The following is a 25,764-nucleotide window of genomic DNA, read 5'->3' as shown; positions in this document are numbered from 1 at the left end:
GTTTGAACACGTGTGGTAGAGATGATTTATGGTAAAAGTGTACGTACTATTATCGGGGACAAAAATAAACTTATCATTCTTAATTTACAAAAAAAATCACGGTTTACTCACGTAAATTTGTGGAAAAAAGCTGTACTAGTTTCGAGTCACAGAGGGACTCTTTATCATGGGCAGAAGCGCCGACGTCGCGCATCAATTTACGTGAGTAAACGGTGATTTTTACTCTTCATTCTTCTCCAACATACCTGCCCATCCGAAATAATAGATAAGTTAATCGGGCGCTCCAACCTTTCAATTTAAAAATTAATTACAAAATCAACAGTAAGGGTTTACCGGAATGGAGTCATTACCGGCACCCGGCTCGGGTTGATCCCGAGGACCGGGTAACCTAAATACCAGCCAAAATGTTCCCAGTAACAAGAGTATTTCTGTCCGTAGATATTTTTAGTTTTATTGTAGGAATTAGTTTAAAGAAATAGATGTAATGGTGGAAACTAGAAAAGTATAGAGGTTGAGCAAATCGCGATACCATTTGAGCATAATTCCAGATTTCCAGATAAAAATAAAACCAACAATACTTTAGCTGACCCGATAATCGAACCCTTTGCTCAGTAACTTATGACCACTTGTACTATGAGGCAGATCTATACTAATAAAGATAAGTTTATCATCAGTCCTACTGGGCTCCATCTGTGATGGTCTGATGACTCTTTGAGGCGAGCGCGGAGGACTTCATAGTTGCTTGTATACCCACCTACTATAAACAATAACAACAAAAGTAAAATAGACACATACATCCAAACTCGTGGACATTTCAGTTGACTGAAACAATAATAGTTTTAATACATTTCAGTCGGTTTAATTTAACTCTTCAATAGTTCGTTTGACTGAAATAATTGGATTAGTTTTGTCGTTTCAATAAATAGTTTGTTCTCGTTTCGTGCGTCGATTTTGTATCAATATATATTTTAAACTGCACATCATGTATGTATACGAAACATGGTGGGTAAAATTCAACATATGCAGCGTGTAACAAAATACCCATATACATCAAGAAGCACTGACGAATACAGGTTGAATACAATCTTTACAGAAAGTTTCAGCTCAAAAACGTTTAAAAAAAAATTGGCACCAAATACTTGGTGTCGCATGGTTCTTGATTTTAAATCATACAAACGTATAACAACACTACAGGGGTTACTCGCTAATATTACGAAACATTTTTTCTGTAAATCTGGTCGCTTAGGATATAGGCAAAAGCTCAGTTTGCAAAGCATTTTAGTTCGTAAAAGGATGATACACTAGAACATAATCATACAGCGGCTCGTTGTTATGTTACAAGTAAATGTTGTAGTCTATACTTACCTTTAAATAATGTTTACCACGGACAATAGGTGAGTCAACGTTTTCTAGTTTACGTAATAATAAATTTTGTTTCATAATAAGCATAAATTACGTACATAAAATAAATTGAAAGCTTTTACAGCATTTTATACGTATAACCCAAATTTAACGAACAAAATTATTACGTATACACAAAATTTTTCTACACAATTTAAACGTTAAATATAAATATAAAAATATTTCTTAAACCATAAAATTCCAAGCGCCCGGCTTTGTGTAAACAAATCACAGAGAATTTTAAAAATAAACTCTTTTTTTTCCACCTGCGTCAGTTGACGGAACACAGTGCAGGAACTCTTAACGCAAAATGTTTACGTTTGTCTATCCGGCTGTCTGTGCGGCACACTGTGCAGCGGCCGCAAAACTGCGTACAATGTACTTTGTTTAATGTTCCAGATATAGCCATTTTATGGTGACTATCTACACTTTTATGTTGGTCAAATAGGAAAGATTATTTTTTTCTTTTGGCTAGATTTTTGCTGAATTGAAATGTATAGTTATTAGTTATCCTTACATCAGTGTGTTGATAAATAAAGCTCCAGTTACTGTGTAATAACGTCTAAATAACGTGTTGAATACAAGAATGCTTGTACTTTTTATTAACAATGTACAAAACAAGTGTCAATTTTGAGTCCACAAGCTGTAAAATTCTCATAGAGAACCCTGGTCTACCAAATACAAAGGTGATTATCAAACTCTTAATTGATTAAAAACCACGAAACAATATTAACCTCACATATATGTATATGACACAATAGAAAACACATTGTTGTCATGGATATGCATTCGCCGTATACCACGGATTAAACCGAATCATCAGCTTTACCCCAAAAACAACGAACCTTACACCTCAAGCCATAAGTTTTCATTCATATCACAGTTATTTCTTAACTCTTAACAGTAGCAGGAAGTTTTTGTTTAACTGTTACCTACATTTAACTGTAAAACGATTGTATATTTGTTCAAGAGAAATAGTTTTGTTTACTATGCTCATGTTTTCTTAGTATTTCGTTTTTTAAACATTGAGATTGTTCTTTGAAAAATGTAATCTTTACTTTTCTATGCTTAATGAAAAGTGGAATGGTTAAACGCACCTGTTTGTTACTTTTTTGACAGAGAATAAAGAGATTTGGGTTCAATTTCGAATGTCATAGGAAGTGTGAAGGTACTTTTCCACCAAAGATGTGCTATGTTACTTGTTTAACCCTGGGTATCGTGAGGGTTAAGCTGGGGGTTGAATTAAATAAAAAGAGGTAGGTAGTGGTTACCAAACTCCTTTACTCGGAATCACTGTACTAACCTAATGATACAATATTAAGATTTGATGACACCTGTCGCCTGATACCTGATATAACAATTGATTAGGATACTTATACTGAGATTGCCTGAGAATCTTAACACCGCGATTTAGAAAACGGACTCCAATAAAAAGCTCCATCTATTAGCCAAATTTAGAACTATGTTTTCTTTGAATCGCGGGGTTTGGCATATTTGTTGCTATGCGTTTAAACATTATACCTATATAATAGCTACGCTGTGAAACTATGTGACCGTTTCTACTGTACTAAGCTGCAGGAAGGTATAATTTGAGGAAGATGCGCAGCTCGAGGAAATTTTTCATCAAAAAATACGTAATATTAGTATGTTACACCTGTTTTTTATGAAGGAAGGCAGGTACAGGCCTCGATGTAAAGTTTATGGTTGTTGTAAAGTGCGGTGTACACTTTGGACGCGATCATCCCTCCGTCTAACCATCACATGAATATCTGAGTAGCTTTATGTGAGTATAGCCATGTATAAAGTTTACATAGGTACAGTAAATATGGATATGGAGTTTTGTATACGATTATATACACGTAGAAACAGGCTACGAGTGGCCTATCATGATATTGGTGTGCCATCTGTACCCTTAGTACGAGTTTGTTTTACGTTGATAAAAAACAAAACGAGAGCGCTTTCGGCGTTCTGATTGGCCAGTGCGAATGAACTAACATATTATACACCTACATCCGTTTTACAGAACGCTATCTTATTGCGTCTTAATAGTGATCATTACATTGTTCCACCAGTAAAGTTCGTAAATTAGTTATGGGTACATTTTCTAAATAGCAAATGGGTTGTTTAAACAACATATTATTATTGATCACATGCATCATGTTCATCGAGCACCTAGCTTCACTGACGGACATACTGTCAGACTATTATTAATTTCTTTGTTTGTTGACGTTTCAAAACTATCTATTTATGATTAAATTGGAATAAATACTTGAAATTTTAACTCCTGTATCCCCAACTATATCAACAAGTTCTATCAAAATCCCATGTAACACTAGCAATTTAACTAAACAGTAATTAAACTTCAAAACGAATTAACAACAAATACAATGTAGCACCAATTAACAAGCAAATTACATTCTAATGCCGACTCAATTACGTTCGAGAATCCCTTGTACATTAGTTTTGAATGATATTATGTAAATGTGTACGCTTACTGTTTTACATAACTGATACAATTTTAGAATTTATGTTATTACCGAACTTGAACATCATTATGTTTGTTAAAGCTTGAAAGGGTGGCCAAAATATCTACACAAACATGCAGTCTACATATAGTCACGCCTTTTATCTCCCTAAAGGGTATGCAGATGTGTACAATTGTACATTACTGGCACGCCACTAATGTATAACGTACACCTATGTTTCAACATTTGTATAATAAGTCCCATGTAATGTGAGCCTTTCCCTATATACTGGGCACAATTCGACTCCGTGCTTTTGGCATTTTTTGAAAAATCGAAAAGAGCCCCGTAATACACTACCCGAGGCCCTTGGCCATCAGTCGCACTTGCCACCACTCGACCAACGAGATGGTTAATACATGCAGTCTATGCTACGAAATTATGTTTTTAATATAACATCCGGTTAATAAAGGATTTGAGTGTGAGTTATGCTAATGCAACCGAAGCCACTTCTTCGGACTTCGGACATGAACAACTGTTATAAATTGTGCTACGATTAAATCAGTAGATTAGAAAGAAAGATATAATGTAAGAAAGAGAGTTCGTCAAGAAAATAAGTTTTAATGACATTTCATCATCATCATCATCATCATCATTAGAAAGAAAGATATAATGTAAGAAACAGAGAGGTAAAGAAAATAAGTTTTAATGACCCATTTAGGACCCATTAAAGATTGCCCACGCTGCGTCTTCCGGTCCGCGGAATGACGCGGAATGACCCATTTAGGACCCATTAAATATTGAGACAACATATAAACCAAGTAAGCACTATCTTTTGTATTACTTTTATGACCTTTTATTTTAAGGGGGGAAATTCATCCAATGACTTCTCCCGCCTAGGGCAAGGCGAGAGGGAGTGTCAGACTCTTACTAACTTTTTTTTTTTTTTTTTTTTTTTTTTTTTTTTTTTTTTTTTTTCAGGGGGAAAATCATCCAATGACTTCTCTCGCCAGGGCAAAGCGAGAGGGAGTGTCAGACTCTTACTGACTAAAAACCACCCCGTTCCTACTCCTGCTTGTCGAGCCGGAGCCCCGGTAAACCCGCTAGGTAGTCCGCAGCTCCGGATTAAGCATCAGCCCTACTGGGCCCCATCTGTGATGGTCTGATGGCTCTTTGAGGCGCGCGCGGAACGCAACGCGCCGTAGGCAAGGGTCTGATTCTGGTCAGGCGACGAGCTACCCTTGCTCGCCGTCCGACTAACTAAAACTAATCTAATCTTACTAACTTAAAACTACCCTGTTCTTACTCCTGCTTTTAGATCCGGAGCCCCGGTAAACCCACTAGGCAGTCCGCAGCTCCTGATAGATTTATAACATAGGGTTTGTTTATCGTACCTATACGTTTTAAGAGATATTTGGAAGTAAATCTCACTCTCCCAATACTGTAAGTAAACAAAGATAAATAATGGTTTCAATTAGCATTGGTAATGGAAGGTGTAGCACCTATTTTGTGAAACAAAAGTGGTTTACAATACACTTGAAATACATTAAGTTTCATGTTGAAGTATTGTTATACGATAAATATTATAACCATGAAAATGTGTCCCATTAATCTTTGAGATTTAAGCGACTAAACCTGATATCGGTATTAAGGAAAATCAGCCTGAAAACATCCCTATATGTGCAACATGGAAGTACACCCAAGGACATTCCTAGAAAATTCTTAGTTATTATCATAGTTTTTAAGTGTGAGAGAGCTATGCCTCGGGACGAACGGGCCGGCTCGACTGGAGTAATACCACAGTCTCATAGAAAATCGACGTGAAACAACGCTTACGTTATGTTTCGTCGTGTGAGTGAGGTTGCCGGAGGCCCAATTACCGGGGCCCTTAAGATAGTAAGGATTTGTTAATCTTAACGGTTTATGACCTAGCACAGCACAGTATCGTTCACTTTTTTAAGTAATGTAAAATTAAAAACTACACTATACTAAAGGCATCCATGGTCCAACCAATAGTCCTCGTATTGCCTAGGACTACGCTTGTAGCTCGGTGCATATCAATAAAATATTTTTGCAATATGGCGCAGATGGCGGCCATATTTGTTTATCGACTTTTGTGTGCACATTTTTATAGCTTCAGGGAAACTGGGCAATGTATGATTTTGACGGTTTTGTGTAAAAGGGAATTTTATTTACAACATATATAGGGTGACATGTACGTCGCTGATGTAATCAAACTAAAAATGTTAAATATCTCAGTAACTATTCACTTTCGGACCAGGGACCTCAGGGCTAATTTTGAAAGAAATGACTTGTATTATCACCTTTGGAGGAGAATACGTCGAATTACAAGTCACCCTGTATAGACTATTTACCTAGATATCTATAGCCATATTGAATGTCAGTTGATTTGATCGTTATTTACGACCAGTTTGTAAATTAAATGCATACAATATTATAAATAACACATTCATTTGCAAATATTATGTAGATACTCTTATTTAACAAAATATAGGGTAGAATAATTCAATAAACTATAATAATTGTCTTATTAAATTGAACCTAAGTACCAAGAAAATAGGTCGACAATTCAATTAAGTAGATAAAATCATAATCCTTTATCGCGCCATCTCTCAGGGACCAACCGCTTTGTTGTAATAATTTCCTTAATTCGTTCATCTCAACTCGGATAGGGTTGGTACAGATTGCGGACAAAGGCCTAGATAATCTTAGGGTTTGGACGTTGTCTTAGGTATATTCGTAAAAAATAGGTCGCCTATTTTGGCTATTGCTTATGAATTAGGTACCTACGTAAATTAAATCGATTATTAAAATAAATTTGTCTAGTTACGTATGTGGAGGTACAATTTTGATAAATTATTTATATTATCATTTCTAGTCTTAGAGTGCTTTTCCACCAGTGATGTGCTATGTAGCTGCTACGAATATGTAATAGCTAAGCTGTGAAACTATATGACCGTTTCCATTGTTACTAAGCTTAGTGCGAGGATGATGAGCAGCTCGAGTATACGATATATCGATAGTGGGGAAGCCATCAATAGAACGCATCTTTCTAAATAAAAAAACCGTATCTTAGTTTTACCCACCACCACCAGTACTACCTAAGCTATGTGTAGCAATGAATATGATTGGTGAAAGCCAAACGCATCCACGATAATATAGCTTGCTTACCATCAGATGATTCGTCTGCTCGTTCACCGGTTTATATCATAAAAACCAGTATTTGTAGAGCCTATCAGTGTAACCCCTAGTTGGAATTACTCACAGCATTGTTCTACCTTGAAAGACAAATAACCATTTCTTCAACTTTCATTTTCAACGGAACTTAGGCTTTCGAGAATCACCTAAGGCACTTCTCACATTAGGAGCACTGTGTTCTACACGACGAACGAAAATACAACTTAAAATATTGCTACTACGGTTGAAATTTCAATGACAGCGATAAGTAATTTTGACTTCGTTTACCGTGCTCATTGAATTTTCAACTGTGCGATAGCAGTTTTATGGTTTATTTTTGTATAGACAGCCTAAGACAAACGTTTAGGTATCATGAAGTTTGCAAACTCCGTCGTAAATCAAACTTATGTAAATGATACTTCTAGTGACGACTTACAAAAGTTTTTGAGGGAAATACTTAAAGGAAAATGTATCATAACGTCTTTAAGAAACTCTAGATTTGGTCTTTACCGTAAAATATGTATATCTTTCACATGTAAAGAGTAAGAAAATCCGCGATATTTTCATAATTTTCTCTTCAAAACATCAAAGGAAAATCATCTTTTATTATTTTTCCTGTTTGTCATATCAAGAAGCATACTACGATAGGAAAATAAACATATTTTTGTTCAAAAAGTATACTTACAGTTTTACAATAAGAATTCAAAATTTATAATTTACTACATTAGTATAAAATACTATAAATAAACCAATAATCACTGGCTTCTGCCAGCGGCTTCGCCCGATGTACAATGGGATAGAAATAAATTCAGAAATTCCCTATTCCGAATTTCATCCCGATCCCTTCAGCCGTTTTGACCAAGTAACAAACATACACACAAATTCACAAACTTTGGTATTTATAATATTAATCGTAGTAAGATAAATAATCTATAAAAATCCTCCCAATCAGACACCAAACGATAACTACTAACAACAGACACCATTATCACAAAGCAAACCTTTCTACATTCCACTCGCGAACCCGACACTGTCTCCAATCTTCACAGGAACTTAGTTGCAGATCTACAAAGTATAATAACGCCAAACAAACTGTAAAACCCTTCTACAACTTGTACAACTGTTCGCAAACAATCGGCCGTAACCAACAGATGTCGCGTTCCCATTGCCGAGCTATTTAAATCCTTCGCAAAACTGCTAACATCCCATTTCCATATCGCGAATTTGCGAAAGAAAAGCAACGTCTTTCGAACCAGATGAAAGTAATCGTGTAATCGGATCGCGAATGTATGGGGAATATATTATTATCTGTTGTTATCACAATGGTAACATATCGTTTTGTGGAAAATATAATAGATTTACAAATAAATAAGATTTCTTTGATCTTTTCGTGTGATCTCGATCAGGGTGCAATGTTTGTGTTTGTAAGTACTCTATTGTGATGGGTTTATGTATTCAAATGTCGTGGTCGCTTAAGACCTCCACATGCATGGGGATTGGAAACCCACCAACGGCAAGTACCAATGTGACTATTTTCAAGCTATATACACTTTCTAAGATTATTTAGACGTCACTGACAAACGGTAAAGGGAGGAAACCTTGAGGAAATGTTTGAAGTGCCCAACCTACATTGAGCAATCGTGGTGATTAATGCTCAAACGGTATTGGCTGACAGTCTATCACATTCATGTCCAAATACTCAATCGCTGTTCAACTTTGGGACACTCTCAAGACAGTTCTGTTGCTATAAATTGTTTATGCTATGTCTGTCACTTTGAAAGACGATATTTAAGTACAACTTAAAATTGAATAGCATTTCAGTATTCGGGCGTCAATATGATATAATTATGCACTATAACGAACCCTTTGGGGGAAAAGCTGCGCTGTTATATTGTGCTACTACTTACTACATACTTCATTACAGTATAAACAAATGTAATCACTTTTGCTCTTCTAATTGTTTTTATGTAATTGTTTGACGTTTTAATTGGAATCCAGGTTATAAAAATAAATGTGTCAATAGAACTGAAAGTTTTGATCCAACATCGATCGTAGGAAAATTGAAATAGTTACCAAAACTAAAGAGACGGGTTCGTCTGAACACTTGAAGTGAGTTTCATTGCTTTCGAAATGGAGCGAATATTGTTCACTCAGAGAAATATTATCACTGGTTACAAGTTCTTAATAGTCCGTCGTACTTTGAAACGAGTATTAAAGGAGTTTCTTTGAGCTCAAGTTTCAGAAATAGTGAAAGGAATTTGGGTTTGTTTTTTTGATTTGTGATTAATTTATTTTTACCTATAAGTAAAATATTCGGTTTTAACTGCTTTCACGCTATACGTCTTGACATAAAATTAGTATTACGATGCTATGCTACGTGGGTGCGTTTGGCTATTATATTCATTGGTACACATAGCTTAGCCCTGGTGGAAACAGACTGAGCTAAACTATGTTTTTTATATAGCTGGCTTCCCAACTATCGATACATAATAGCTCTTCCCCGCATAGCTATTTTACACCCTAAAAAATACATTTTTATAGTAACACGATTTATTTCAGAGAAAGTCTCATAAACTCTATTTCCTAATAGCCCATTTATAAAGAACAGTTAACAAAGCCAACGAAGTCAGCAATTTTTAACAAGCTCGTTTTGAACCATCTCCCAATTCCGAAAACAAATGGTTTCGTCAATAAAACTTTATTGCGAAATCCTTTTGCGAATCATAAAAAAAGAAATCTTAAAAGGTATAATAATATAACTCGTCGGTTCCTTATTAAAAATGTATTTTAATACCCTTTCTAGAAAATTACGTGTATTTTAAGTTATAAACATGGCTCTAGTGTTGCGGGTGTCTATAGGCAACGCTGATTGCTTACCATCAGGTGACCCGTCAGCGCGCTTCCCACTCATTTAATAAAAAAAATTATTAACATATTTTTATTTCAGAATAAAAACAAGTACATACATAACGATTTAGGGTTTTTCTACAACCTATAAGACACTTAAACTACCTTTAATAGTAATATAAGCAAAAAAATAACTACCGTAGTATATTCAGTAAGCATTTAGAAGATCGTTCTACAAAACCTCGCCCCCAATAACCCCAAGGCAAGGCATTTAGTTTTACAACCGCAGTAATTTCCCTCCCGTAGCCCTCCTACCTACATTTTCAATGAAAAACAGATAGCGGAATGGCCCAAATTGTTACCATTTACCAGACATTGGTTTCAATATTTTTGCAAATAATTTCTGTTAAACTAATTGGTAGGTGTGTTTCCACAGAAAGCAAGAGAAGCATACTTAATTTTGCACTTGTTGCAGGGTTAAAAACAAGTATTCAGTATTTTTAAAATTTAAATTGCGTTGCTGACCTTTTGGTGTTAGAAATTTAAGGGTTGTTAATTGGGGATTGGAAAGATTGAAAAGGCGTTTAATTGAGCCTCCGGAAACCTTACTCACACAAAACAACCTTTGTTTCACGTCGGTTTTCTGTGAGATCGTGGTTTCGAGTCGAGCCGGCCTATTCTTGCCGAAGCATGGCTCTCCTACACTAAAAAATCTACATAACATTTTATGTAAACCAATTTAAGGATGGAACTAACCAAAAATACCAGACAATAACAAAACATTAAGAGCAGACACTTCATCTTTCCTCCATTATTGTCCAGTAAACGCACGGGCGAGTGCAAGCTATTTGTGTCTTCTTCACAGAGGGGTATTAAAATGAAAAATTGCAATATAAGCTGCAGGTACAGGCGAGCAACATAATATATCGCCCGGCGCTCGGCCCCAGCTATAACGATCAAATGGCTCTCGCAATATGAGCCCAAGTTATTTAAAAGCAGAATATTATATGAAAGAAATAATCTCGACTACGTTTTAGTCTGGTAAGGTAGAGTTTTAGTACTCAACTCTAGATATTTTTTTAGGATTCAGTAGGTTTTTTTTTTGAGGGGGGAGAATCATTCAATGACTTCTTCCACCTTGGACGAGGCGAGAGGGAGTGTCAGACTTATAATGACTAAAATCCACCCCGTTCTTAGTAAGCCGCTAGGTAGTCTGCAGCTCCGGGATTATTTGGCTACTTATAATCATTGATCAAGTGATCTTACTGCAAAAATCTTGAATTTTGTTACTCGAGTCAGTAAAAATGTCAATTTAAGCTTGTGACCGTAATACACGAGAAGGCGACAGTTGCGCTGCTACTAACATAATAATTATATAATCTAGTAAGACTCACGAAAGTTATAATACAATTTTAAAGTATTAACTGCTATCACAAATCCTATTCCTCTATACTAATATTCTATAAACACCGCCACCCCCGTTTACACAAAACCATGCACACATTACTCGTACCATCTGTTTACGTGAAACAAAACTGATAATTTACACCATTTTACACTTAACGACACGACAGCGTAACGATTCTGTTTTATGGTTCGGAAACGATAATTTATTGCCAAGTATTACCATTGACTGTTTGTTTTGCTAAGTGTTGGGTAGTTGGAACTCTGTTGTTTATAACTAGTAAATACTGTCGGAGTTGGAATGTGGGTTGAGCTGTAAATATTGTGTAAACTGTAAAGTGGTGTACTGTAATTAACTCGAGAGAAGGGAGAAGTGGTCAATCAAACAGGAATGTTCTCAGTTTTAAAGCATGTCTGTTTTTTTTAATACCTGAAGCTTAAACTCGTGTCGAATTCAATGTAGCTTAGAGAAACATTCCTCAATTAACTAAAAGTCACAGTTTTCTCACATAAATTGATGGAGAATAGCTCTACTAGTTTCGTGTCACAGAGGGACTCTCAATTATGACCAGCGTGCGTAGAGGCGGTGACGTCGCGCAGCCTACGGTAGGCTGCGCGACGTCCCGCCATATTTTCTCCATTAATGTACGTGAGTAAAGCGTGATTTTTAGTTAATTTAGTATGTCTTACGATAGTTATTATATGAATAAAACATTGCTCAGTCAAGCATCGAACCTTATATTAAATTTTACTTAACAATTCCAATACTATGTACCTTTACTTATACATAAAAATTATACATAAAAATAATATTTCATCCAGTGACTTTTCAAAAATACTTTTGTGAAATCGTACAATGTAAACGGTCAATACATTCGTATCTCCTGCAAACAGTAGTTAAGTGGTTGTCTAATGTCTGCGCTGCGCCCACGCACCTCGTAAAACATGTCGGCACGTTCCAAACACTACACACCCTTCAATTTCAGCTTCAGTAATATTTTCAACTATTACAAACAATGTACAATCAGTGACACGGTTTTTTGTTGTGTAGAATGAGTGAAAATCTTTTGGTGATTTTCTTTTGTTAATGAGAAGTTTGTAGTACCTTCTAACTATAGATTAACTAGACCTACAAACTATGGAGAACTATAGGTATAAAACTGTAAAATATCAATTATTTATAATTGATATTTTACAGTTTACAACCTTTATGTTGTCTAACTGCTGATTTAAATAAACGATCTCAATTCAAGATCTTTAGATTAAGACGAAATTTTGATATTACTTCTATAGAGTTTCTGTGAAAAATGAAGATCGATCCAAAGGCTTTTGATTAAAATCGGTTATTAAAATTAAAAATTGGCAGTTATTGTTTTATTTTTCATTTTTTTTATTGGGTTTTAATTAGAATTTATCAAGGTTGATTATTAAATTTTAATGAAATTCAATCTCTAAACATATAAAGTCAATATTTGAGTGTCGACCTATATTTACATGTTTTTTATTTACAAAAATACTGTTAACTTCACTTACAAATCAAAAATATAAAGAAAACAAAACTACAAAAAAACTCAATGACTTTTTAAAATAGTCCGAAAGCGAAACAACTCAGCAAAATTTCAATAACAACGTGCTATTGGAAAAGCAACTCTAAACTCCACAAAATTGAGTTCACAATCCTTTACTAGCATTACCATCAAACGAATGCGAGTATAGTGGAGTTGAATTTCCCTTCTTCAATCCGTTTACCTGAAGCATCAATTTGAAATGTAAATGTGTTTATCACACACCCTGTATACGTGGAAATGTGCGCACCCTGTATATCACCATTGTTTACGGTAGCAAATTAAATGGAAAATACAATTACCTTGTTAATAGATATATGGTTCGGAATCAGTGAACACTAAAACATAGTATTTATTATTGGTAATTTTATAAATGTCTAAAATATTTCCAGAATTGGCATTTACTCTGAAATATTATGAACAGGTCAGTGATTTCAAGCTGGTATTCCACGAAAAATGTTTTGAATTTAATTTGTACGATTTTCATGGCGCTTTCCCCAGAGATGCGCTATGTAGCTATTCTACGAAAATGTAATAGCTAAGCTGTGAAACTATTTGACCAAAATCCTAACGTGGGACAACGTTTTATTAAAAAAACCCACTGATACTAAGCTATGTAGCTAAGCTAGGAAGATGCACAGCTCGAGTATACGATATATCGATAGTAGGGAAGCCATCTATAGCACACATCCATAGCACGCATCTTTCCATATAAAAAACATGGCTTAGCTGAACCCGTTTCCGTCTGTCGGTCAAATGCCATGAATCCTGAAGAAAGCATATACGACCTACATCGACCTGACTGATCAAAGTCAGGTGACTCAGGTAACCTATAACACAATAAATGTAAATCTTCTTTCTGTCTAGAATTGAGAAAGAAACAGAAGATTTAACAAAATAACTCACCAGTTGGCAGTGAGTCAGTTCAAATGTTTACGTTATCAAATAATTGCTCCCATTCCAAGTGTTTATCAATGTAAGATGCGCAAGAGCAACATCTAGGAAATTCCGCAACCGAGTGAGCTGACTGGTGGCAGATGTTTTCTGACAGGTAATGCGGTCTTGGTGAAATTAATTGTAACTCTATTACATTTTTTTTACTTGTTATTAAAGTTTTTTTAGTGACTGGAGTTTTTTTGGAATGATAATTTAATTTCATATTTTCACACTGTCGGATTTTATTTGGAATAGTGTTCGCTAATATTATTTTAGTAGACCAAGGATTTACCCAAAACATAGTTTTAAGACTATACTCGGCATTGGCACTCTATAGAGCAAAGGCTTCCCTACCCTCTTTGCTCTCCTCTCAGTGTAGAGGTTTTTGCAGGCATAGATGTCGAGATCGGCCCTCCATCTCCTTTTGGGCCTGTTGCGACTTCTGTGGACTAACTATACGATATAAGACTATGGTATATGATGTTATTAGGTACTATTATTTTCTATTATTCGCATGAACTGGACTGCTGGGCATTAGTAATCCTGATATCAATACATTCATAACAATCTAAAACCAACCATGTGACTCAGAAATAAGGAACGAATTCAATTTTCTATCCACATGAGGTTTCCTAACGTTAGTGAAACGAATTTATCCCATATTGCCTATTCTTCGCGAAGATTTACCCCATATAGGTACCTGCTTATCTATTCATAGCTTGGTCCGTTAAGTAAAGTTATGCAAACGATTCCCCAGCTTACGGAGATAGTCAGAAAGTTCATTTTAACGTGAACACCTGCTTACGTTCCTTAAGGATTAATGGATTTAGAATACTTGTTTTGCCTTTGTTGCAAAGTTAGAAGTAACTTTGAGGTACAAAATATAACTTCACGTAGTCCCTAGTGACGTCGGTTGGGCAGTACTCTCGTAAGTACAGTCCCTACAGTAAGTTTCACCGAGATACCTTCTTTAATATAAGTATTAACTTTTGGCCAGTTGTGGTAATTATTCCATTGATATAGAAAAATACCATTATGCCAAAACCCATTAATTATCATGTTTTAATTTAGGATATTCCTAAAATTAAACAAAATGTAAAGGGGGGCTACAATGCAATGGCTTCTCCTGTCTTGGGCGAGAGCGGGAGCGTCAAACTCTTTCTGACTATAAACCACCCTGTTGCTACTCCTATTTTTTAAGCCGAAGTCCGGGTCGGTATCAGCCCTGCTGGGCCCCATCTGCGGTAGTCTGATGGCTCATTAAAGAGCGCGTCCGACGCAACACGCCGTGCGTTTCAAGACATATCACCATACAAAGTGATAATCGTACCATATAACTTACTGACGCTAATCAGAGACAGATATTTATCCAGTAAATGGTCTCACAAATACAAAACAAATCCCCAAATAGACGTAAAACATTACTTTCAATACTGAATAACACAATGTAAACAGAATTCAATCAACACCGCTCAGGTTTTGTACAAATAACATGAATATGTATATAAGTATTGGGAAAAGCAATTTTTCCATCGATGTACTTAATGGACGAGGAATATCGATGGCGCACCACTTTTTATATTTATTTCATTGCCTGCCTATACCTCTATCGAATATTTTTTTCATATTGGATAGATTTCATATTGATCTCAATCCAATAAAGACGGGGTTGTAATTCTGCGAAGGCTTAGTTCAAGTGTATTTGCAGGAGTTAGGATAATTTTTATATTAGGTATAACTTTCGTAAAACATACTAAATTAATTATGCTGTATTTACTCACATAACTGTTTTATGAGGAATTCTACAAGTTTCAAGCCATATTAGGGGTAGCATCAATAGTGTGGATCAATAAAAGATCAGATTTGGTGCTAGTATTGCTTATTTATTAACCGACTTCCCAAAAAGCAGGAGGTTCTCAATTTCGACGGTATGTATTTTTTTTATATTAGGTACAATTGTTCAATACTTCTCTGCTATATAACGATTATCTAAAAAGACACGTAATATTTCTACACTTTTAACAAGCTAGCATTTTACATTACCGCCTTTCCAGCTGACGAGCCGATTAAATTTGGTTTTGAACTGAAAAGTATAAATTGTTTTACTAATGGTTTTCCATCTACCTTTAGGTCATAATAATCACAATTTATTAAAATAATAGATACCCAGATTCAATTGAATATTTTGTATTCTATATCAATATTCTCTCTAGTATTTGTTGAATCATAATTCTAAGTTCGAATTGGCACTAAATGCAACTATGACAACTATGCGATGATACTCAAGGGCCTTAGTTACATTAATACTACAAAATATTGCAATAGCAACACAATTTCCAATATCAATAGCAGTTATATAATAATTGATAGTTTTGTTAAAATCTTCATGTACTGACAAAATTAGTCTATCAATGATACATAAGTTATGTAGCAAAGGCAGAATGTTTCTGCAAACTTCAGTTCTATAATCGTATACATTACAGTTCAAATTGCTATAAACATGCCTCGTCGTGTGTATATAGAAGTCTTCTGTAACCTATATCATTGACATAAACGTACTCAAACGAGTCCGCAGGTCGTACCGCGCACACAAACAAACTGAAATGTTACAGTTCTGTTTATACATGGTTTGCACGGAGTATTGAATAAATGGAGTTACCAGTGGCAGTAATGTACTTGTGTAAGAGATATACTGGTTGGGTGTAAAGAGTGATTGTGGAACTTCTTGGTTGTTATTTTTAATTAATTAACACTTACTGCCAACAAAAATTTGTTAAAGGCAAACCCTCCGCTAGCGCCGGTCACACTTGCCCCCAATGGCGTTTAATTTGTTAAAAAAGATGTTTTACTTGCTTTTATCCTGGGCTTTACTTATAAGACATTTAATGATTACTTAAACTATCGTCTAATGTGTTAGTAACTATTAAATGTCTCTAAGTACAGCGGTTAGTATTTTCTTTTTTAGAGAACCAACTATGTCATGTTTGCCCTGCCAAATGTATGCAAAAATTCAAGAAGATTGGTCAGTAAAGTAGATTAAGCTTAAACATACATAAACAACCTCACGCCTGTCCCCATGGGGCAGGCAGACACAATGGAACGCCAATTTCTACAAATCCTACAATCTACATACTTCTTTCGCTTCAAAATTTTTATCAGTCTTAAAGTTATGACTATAACCTACCTACATAAATGCATTACAGAATTGATTCAAAAACTACCTAACTCTATTTCTGTGACACAAAACATATACCTCAAATGTTGACTGAAACATCCGACAGCGTACTCCAAACTAACTTTCTCAGTGTCATGTCAAACGGAGTGTTGAGTTGATATGTTCCAGCGTTGTAATGCGTACCGTTTTGTTTACTTCCAGTAAATACTGGCAACTTGCACGCCATATTAATTTCCATCCTCATTACAAGTGGGTAATTAGTCAGCTACTTCGATTGTTTGCTTAGACACCCAGTGTTGTTTGGTTGATTGTTTCGTTTATAAGAAGTAATGAATAAGTAAAATGAATCTTAACTTGATGGGGTTTGGTGTAAATTTCTTTGAAGATAGATAGGTGTGTAGTTTTTAATTGGAAATTGTTTAATTAGGTCTTATGTATGTAAGTAATTAAAAATTCGAAGAAAGTCTCAACAAATCTACCAGTCACGTGAAAATTTTAATCAATGTATTTTTGGTGGTATCGTTACTTTTCCAGTCTTATTCGTACCCAATATTTTTTATTTAATGTATTAGAATCAGATAGATGGAACTTAAAAAAGTAACATTGTTATTCCCTCCGGAGCTGCGGATTACCTACCGGGGCTCCGGCTCGAAAAGCAGGAGTAGGAAAGGGTGGTTTTTAGTCTTACTGACTCTGAATCTAAGACTCCCTCTCGCCTCGTCCAAGGCGGAAGAAATCATTGGATGATATTCTCCTCTTAAAAAAAGTCCTATATCTTTTTGCGTCACGCAACTAGAAAGGTAGATTTTTCACTTTCATATCATAGATAACATACACAGTAACATAATCATCAGATCCAAGATCAAAGTCACACAAACAATGATGATAACTTCAAACCATTCCAATTAGTTAGCGTGCCAGTATGTGCGTAATTAAAGTAAAAGTTTAACCGATTCATTACGTTAATTAACGTTGAACCGTAAACATTCTCTGTTAATTCATTTCCGTGAGGTTCAAATGGCGGTTTTTGTAAAAGGACGTCTTAGGGTGCTTCCTACATATCCGGAGCTGCGGACTACCTAGCGGGTTTACCGGGGCTTCGGGTCGAAAAGCAGGAGAAGGAACGGGGTGGTTTTTAGTCAGTAAGAGTCTGACACTCCCTTTCGCCTTGCCCAAGGCGGGAGAAGTCATTGGATGATTTTCCCCCTCAAAAAAAAAAAAAAAAAAAAAAGGGTGCTTCCTACAAAGATGTAATAGTTACGCTGTGAAACTATGTGACCGTTTCCACTGATACTCAGTTATGTAGCTGTGCGAGGAAGATGTGCAGCTTGAGTATGCGATGTATCGATAGTAGGGAAGCCATCTATAACACACATCCATAGCACGCATCTTTATATATAAAAGACATAGCTTATCTGAGTCCGTTTTCACCAGTGCTATGTGTACCAAAGCTATGTGTACCAATGAAAATGATGGTGGAAACCAAACACATCCACAGCAACGTAGTATAGCACATCTCTGGTTAAACCAAAATCTATAATCAAATACTAAACTCTAAACTCCGAAACTCTGAAAACTATCCAGACATAGCCAAATAGCAGACTAGACAATATAATTTATTGCACCCAGATTGTAAGTGACCTCACCTCTTCGCAGACACCGTGTGAACTGAGATGAACAGCGAGCGCGCGTCACAACATCAGATGGTATAATTAATGTTCTAGTAAAAATAACAAACCGTTATCATCGTGTGAATTGAATCAAAATGCAACATTCAAACGGGTTTTACGAAAAGAATCGTGTATCGTTTCTAGTTGTTGTATGTTGTTGAACCTGCTTTGTGGGTTCCAAATGTTAAAGGTAATTGTCGTGTGCGCAAATATATTGATGGTCAAGCTTTTTATTATTCGAAGGTCAAAACAAAGGTGCATGAAAACGCCGACTGTTATATTAAACCAAGTATGTCTTAGGAGGTGAGTATCTACCGCTGCGCACTACCTCCGGAGCTGCGGACTAACTAGCAGGCTTACCGATCTGACTCGAAAAGCAGGAATAGGAAAAGGGTGGTTTTTAGTCAGTAAAAGTCTGACACTCCCCGTCGCCTCGTCGCTCAAGGTGGGAGACGTCATTGGATGATATTCCCCATAAAAAAACAGGGCAAAATTTCTAATTGCGTGATATTACTAAGTAGGTTGTACTAAGAAGAATTCTCATTGATATTGATAACCCACGGAATCGAACACGGGGCCTAATGGTTGGCTGTCGCACTCCCAACCCCTTATTTTACGAGGCAGTTTTACAACCTTCCAAAAAATCGAATAATCTGCGAAACTTTCAAATACTGTCTTGGCTATTCATTAAAAAAGCTAGAAATGTGAGTTAAAGAACAAAATATTATTTATTACGTTTTGCCACACAGTTCAAAGTCACAAAACTTAAAATATCAAGACCACACGACCTATCACAGATGTTCGTTTGACATTAAGAGTGTTGCACCTGCTTGGCTCCTACAGTGCAGATGTGCCGGACTGAGGCCAATTACCGACAGGTGGTGCTTATTTGCACGCTATCATAACATCACGAAGTCTGCGAGGCGGTAGGTAGATAAGTATTGATCAGTTAGAATAGGTAATGGAGATGATAATATCACTTTACTTATGGTGTTCTTACGACAGAGTAGAATTCACTTCTCACCACCTCTAACGGTTGGCGCAGTGGTTGAGTGGCCGGCTGCTGTACAGTGTGTTGTGAATTCGATTTCCGTACCAGCCAAAAAGGGATAGTGACATTTTCAGTGTAAAATTACCGTTAGTAGCCTGGAGTCAGGAAGTTCAGCAGTATTTCACCCTCGAGCCTCAGAAAGCACGGAAAGCCGTTGGTCCTACGCCTGACCTCTCTCCAGTCGTGTCAGTTTGCCATCCCATCGTGTTCAGAGAGTGAGGGAATAGAGAGTGCACCTGTGTTTGCGCACACACTTGTGCACTATAATATCTCCTGCATAGTGTGGACTAGTCTAGTCAGACAGACTGGCCACCATGATCGAAATCGATCGGCTGATTTAAGAGCTGACTATGAGAATACGCATGTTGACAGAGACTGGAAAGCAACGCGCTCTGTGATAAATCTGAACCTTAACCTATCAGGCTCCAACTTACTACCTAGCGTGGAGATAGTTGCAGACCCTCTTATGCAGAGAATCTCCTTCTTATAAAGAAACAGGAGATCAAATGAAGTTCAAATTAACTTAATTTAAGTGATAAAATGGGTTTTATTCCTTATGGTATAAGGTTCTTAATTCTAAGTAAAATTTTAATTTGAATAACTAATCAAAATCTGCAGCCCCTTTAATTATGTCAATGAATGAATCAATCAATTCTCCAAAGAAGCTGCTCTATGATGGACCAATTTAATTATATCTCACCCCTCCTTGTATTAGCAAAATTAAATTGTTTAGAGCTCAGCACAAAATTAATTAAAAATAAGACTCATTAATTTATTTACACAAATACAACACGCTGTAATAAGTTTATTTTCCCGACATCTAAATAAATTGTAGAGAGGAGGCATACTAACTGGGTTTAATTCTAATAAAACCAACCACAAAAAACCTTACAAGATACTACGAACAAAATAAGAACATTCTCTGAGGCCAGAGTAAAAAATTCAAACGTATTTATCAACGTGAAAAATATATTCAACCTCTAAAATTTTCATATCAATTTTCTTACACGAAAATTCTGAGCAAATTACTCGTAAAGTCAAAAATGTTATTTATTAACATGAATATATTATAACAGGTATACATACCAGTAATATATTTTCAAAGATGTTATAATTTAATCCAAGTAGCACTTCACTGAATGAACAAACACAGTTACAACACGCGCGGCGCGGCCGCGAGGTGGCGACTTACTGAAATTTTACCTAAAGCCTGGCCAACACACAGGGCGGTGCAGAAATACCACAAAGCTGTTAATTTATGATAGAATAAACATATATCATAGAACCTTTTTCGTAAAGTTAGATTAAATTGTTGTTAGCTTAACATATTATATTGTGACATATTTTGTATGGTAAACACGTCAAATTAGTTCATACTAAATTAAACAAGTATCGTGAAATATGCACTTAGAATTTTTGAGTTTTTATTGAACAGGAGGCAAAGGTGAGTAGATGGATAACCTGCTGACCAGCGTACATCCACAACACCAGAGGAGGGTTTATTCCACTTTGTCTACCTATGTAGGTGATATACCAGAGGAGTCATGAAGGTGCGTTGCCGGCCTTTTAAAGCAAAAGAGTCACAGGAATGTTGTTTGGAAATTAAGAAAGGGGCAATTTTTTTGGAGGAAATGGTGATAATTGCATATTGATGAATTTATTGTTATGATATTGATTTAGGATAAGTTTCGAATGTGTTCCTTTGTTTTTAATTTATTTTATCAGCTAAAATACTAAACTTTAAATCATTCAACGTTATTTTCTTTATAATAAAATAACAATAATACATATTAAAGTCGACAGGATTTGTTTATCTAAGGGCAAAGTTTACAAAAAGTTTACACTTTGTATTCAAGGATTTGTTTTTGGAGTTGGTATTCTGTTTTTACTTATCATGTGACCAAATCATAGGGCGAAAAATACAGGCTATATGTTTGGTGAACGGCTGCGATCTGCTGTGGTTAATTAATGAAATAAACTGTTCCTCATTGGATATCGGGTTATTGATATTATAGTCAGTTGGGATTTGTGATACAATATTAGTTCTTACCTTTATTTTCTCTCGTGCAATAATATTGGTACTTAATTTACCTTTAAACGTAATTATCGTGTCATTTATTGGGTATCTGGGTATTTGAATGGGCAAACTAAGATTATACGTTATACGCACGTTTATTTGACAAGATCAAATATATTAAAAAATATAAAATAATCTGCAGTGACGATCTTTTTTTGAGGAGGAAAAATCATCCAATGACTTCTCCCGCCTTGAGCGAGGCAAGAAGGAGTGTCAGACTCTTACTGACTAAAAACCACCCCGTTCCTACTCCTTTTTTTCGAGCCGGAGCCCCGGTAAACCCGCTAGGTAGTCCGCAGCTTTATTTAAAGCTAGCCTTTGACCATTTTCATTAATTACTTTTCAGTAAAATATGTGGGAAAACTGTGTAAAATTTTAATATTTAATTACATTAAGTGATTTGGCTTAAAACGTTCACAGATTAAACGCATCGATATTTTAATGGGTAAGTTAATTATTAATTACTCAGTAAGTTAATGAAACGCTTTTAATTATAATAGCGTATATTTTGACTTTTGAAATTATTTTATGGTTTAAAGTATTTACCCTATGAATAACTGTTGCTAAGCGGTTTTTGTTTTTTTATTTTTGGTATGAAAACTTATTGCTACATTTTTCATTTAAAAATGATCAGTAATCTCATCTCTTACCATACTGTCTGATTGTCCAAGTTGCAAATGTGACTGTCTAGACAGGGGTGTTCGGGTTCGATTCCCAAGTCCAGGGGAGAGGTCGTAAATTATGTTTGGTCTTTAAAAAAAATCGAAAATTTTCAGTAGCGGGGAATCTGAAGTTGTTTTGTTTTTTTTTAAACCCCCATTCTAAGATTGTATCCTGTGTCGTAAATGCGTTTACAAACATGCAAGTTCACATGCGCATGATAATCAGACACGAAACAACAATTTGTGGATCACACAAAGAGTTGCTCCGTGCGGGAATCGAACCCGCTAGACTAACTGACTGCACGGCAGCCTGTTCCCCAGCCACCGCGCCAACTGTGCAGTCGATTACATCTAGTGTATGATATTAGGTACACAATATAGATTTTATACTTCACCTCCACCTCTTTTCTTTCTCCCTTATATGTTATACCTCTAAAACTTTAATATTGTTTCATTTACGTCTCACACCACGTTACACAAACTCCTACATAAAACGTATGCAAAGTTAAACTGCAAACGTCTGCATTGTATTTTTATACTCGTGTATAAAATGTTCAAGTAAATAACATCTCTCCAATAACGTAACACATAGGAAATAGAGTTTAAATTCAAATAGCTAGATGTTATTTGTGCAAGTACCGGTTGTGATGGAAAGAATATAATATTTAGTTTTGTTTCTTACTCTTTTATCGTAAGCATGAGGAGAATTTTAAACTGTCTTAGATCGATCTAGCTATATGAAGATATTTTTTTATAATTTCCATAAAATGGATAGAGGATGATATATATTAGATAAAAATATGCTTTCCATATATTAGATAAAAATATGCTTTCCAGTTAAATTACGTCTCTACGCAGCTCAAGAATCGATTGATTAAACATGTTTTTCTTTATTAAGGGGGGGAATATCATCCAATGTCTTCTCCCTTCTTGGGTGAGACGGCGTCAGACTCTTACTGACTAAAAACCACCCCGTTCCTTTTCCTGCTTTGAACCGGAGCCCCGGTAACCTGTTACGTTGTCCACAGCTCCGGCCTCACCCTATGCAGGAAAAGCCATAAGATGATTTCCACCCTTAAAAAAAAGGAATCTTATATCAACATATTACCAATTCAAAGAATAGCCCACTTAATCTTATCAATAATTTCTCACGAAAAAAAGGGGCTTTTATTAAAGAAATCCTACAAATGGTAGGCGATTGGATCATTTATAAATTTTATTAGCACTTATCCTTTGTAATTTAAGTTTATTATCAGCAGGAGCCGGCCTTGTGAGGTTGGCTAGCTGCGAGCTCACTCATAGACAGTTTCCATTCAACATACAAATCGATGCGTAAAGCCTTTTTGCTAGATTAGTCTAAATCTAGACTAAATGAGAATAAAGTCTATTTTTATTTTATTTCTATTTGCTAAAACTATAAGCTCTTAAACTACTTTAGATTATTTAGTTTTTTTTTTCATTGATAGACTAGACATGTATTTGTTCTGTCAATAGTGTAGACTGGAAAACTAAAAATGGTTTTGTTTTTTGGTAACGGGATTGAAATCCATGCGGGTAGAGACGCGGGCTTTTCACATAGCTATAAAAATAGATATTCAAAGTACTACCAATTTTTTGAAACGGCGAAAACGGAAAATGCTAAAATGAAAATCGAAAGTATGACGTAGACAGTGGTACTTTAGTAAGTACCAAAGTAATAATTGAAAAAATTTAACAACATCGACAACCGTATCTTAGTTGGCTATTAAGATACCCGCGTTAAGAACAAGGATTAATGGAAATGGATTAATGGAGTTTTTATTAGAAATGTTACCTATAAATGTTGTAATTAAATAATGTTACCAATTACTATGTAAGTAGATTAAGTACTTTTGCGATGCCCAACAGGGCCCATAGTTGGAACATATTACTGGAAAATTTTAGACCACACTGAACACTATGGATGCATTAAAGTGATTTGATTTGATTTGATTTGGATAGTTAAAAATGTACCTACTCTGCCGCCGTCTCTGTAACATGTTCAATGGAAAATCAATCCTCAGAATACAGATTTAAGATTTGATTTACTTAAATCACAAACCTCCTCGACTGTACACCTACCTTCTAAGGATCACGATCTGAAGGAGATTACACGTGAGCTTCGGGCGTCGACAGTCGGATCTTGGTATCGATTCGAGAACCTTTGTTTGTTTATATTTTCATAGGTACTTCATACTTATTCTTTGGCAGGTTTAGATATTTTGTAACGGAGAAATTGATAACTGATAGGAAGATTATGTGGTGTGAACTGATAGACCTGATAGGTAGTAACTTTTTGGATTATTTATAGTTTTTGTATTGATACTGAATTATTAATTATTCTTCGTAATTAATTTCGTGGTATTATTTTTACGATTTTTAAGAAAACAGTTTGAAGATCGATGTTTAAAAGGTTTAGGTTTATCACAGATCGCTGTTAGGCACCTGGGTCTATTAAATTTGTAATGCCTTAATTGGGGAAACCCGCATGAAGAGTATAAATAATGAGCAAACATGTCCTGTTTTAATTATCTTTTTATGATATAAGCCGGTAAACGAACAGACGGACTAGCTGTTGGTAAGCAATCGCCACCGCTCATGGACTCCTAAAACACCAGTTACAAGTGTAAGGCCAAAGCAAGGCTCTGTCACACTTAAAATGTAAATTTAAAGACTTAGTTGGCTCTGGCGACACCCGCATGTGGAGTGAAAATGATGACAAACATATTCTGTTTTACGAGTAACACCACTAACTCTACAATTAAACGCTAGCGCCGAAATACAAGGCTTTAAAACACCTCTGTGCATCTCTCCAGGGGCTAGAGGTGTGATGCTCGTGTAAGCTGTCAGTCAAATAAAGCCTTTGGATCTTAAGCGGCCATTTCTAGCGAAATTTCAACCAGTTTTCTGTAATAAAAGTGTAGCTGAACCCTCACTTTGACGTCCTCAGGGATCATAATATTTGTTGTGGTAATTTTTTCTCCATAGCTTTGGGAATTTAAGCCCCAATGTGCTTTACAGAAAGATAAATATCAAAGGAAAGGATGGCTTTACCTTTCGTTTCGTTTCAACATTTTTTTTTTTTCAAAAACGTTGTTTTGACGTTTTGATTAAATGGTTTTGTTTTAATTAGAGAATTGCTTTGATAGCAAAATTATAATTTCATAATATTTTAGGAACAATTCTAAGGAGTTTTCTTTACTATTCTACTAGGCACATTGTTATACAATTTAGTAAGTTATAGTGTCATCGCTTACCGCCAGGCGAGATGATGGCCAAGCGCTATCCTATTAAGTAT

At 35.6% G+C, this 25,764-nt stretch overlaps 1 protein-coding gene across 1 annotated transcript in view; it reads right to left on the bottom strand.

The window, feature by feature from the left end:
- The window catches only part of LOC118267539 (neuroglobin), a 132,527-nt gene extending 111,620 nt beyond the window's left edge, over nucleotides 1-20,907 (bottom strand). Inside the window, exon 1 of the mRNA XM_035581594.2 lies at nucleotides 20,796-20,907. The gene's annotated coding sequence lies outside the window, so the exon portion shown is untranslated. The remainder of the gene's footprint in view (nucleotides 1-20,795) is intronic.
- Between the last annotated feature and the right edge of the window lie 4,857 nt (nucleotides 20,908-25,764).

The sequence above is a fragment of the Spodoptera frugiperda genome, chromosome 6 (assembly GCF_023101765.2).
Source record: "Spodoptera frugiperda isolate SF20-4 chromosome 6, AGI-APGP_CSIRO_Sfru_2.0, whole genome shotgun sequence".
Classification (NCBI taxonomy): Eukaryota; Metazoa; Arthropoda; class Insecta; order Lepidoptera; family Noctuidae; genus Spodoptera; species Spodoptera frugiperda.
Note: the sequence above shows the minus strand (reverse complement) of the source record. Positions and strands in the feature narration are given on the sequence as shown.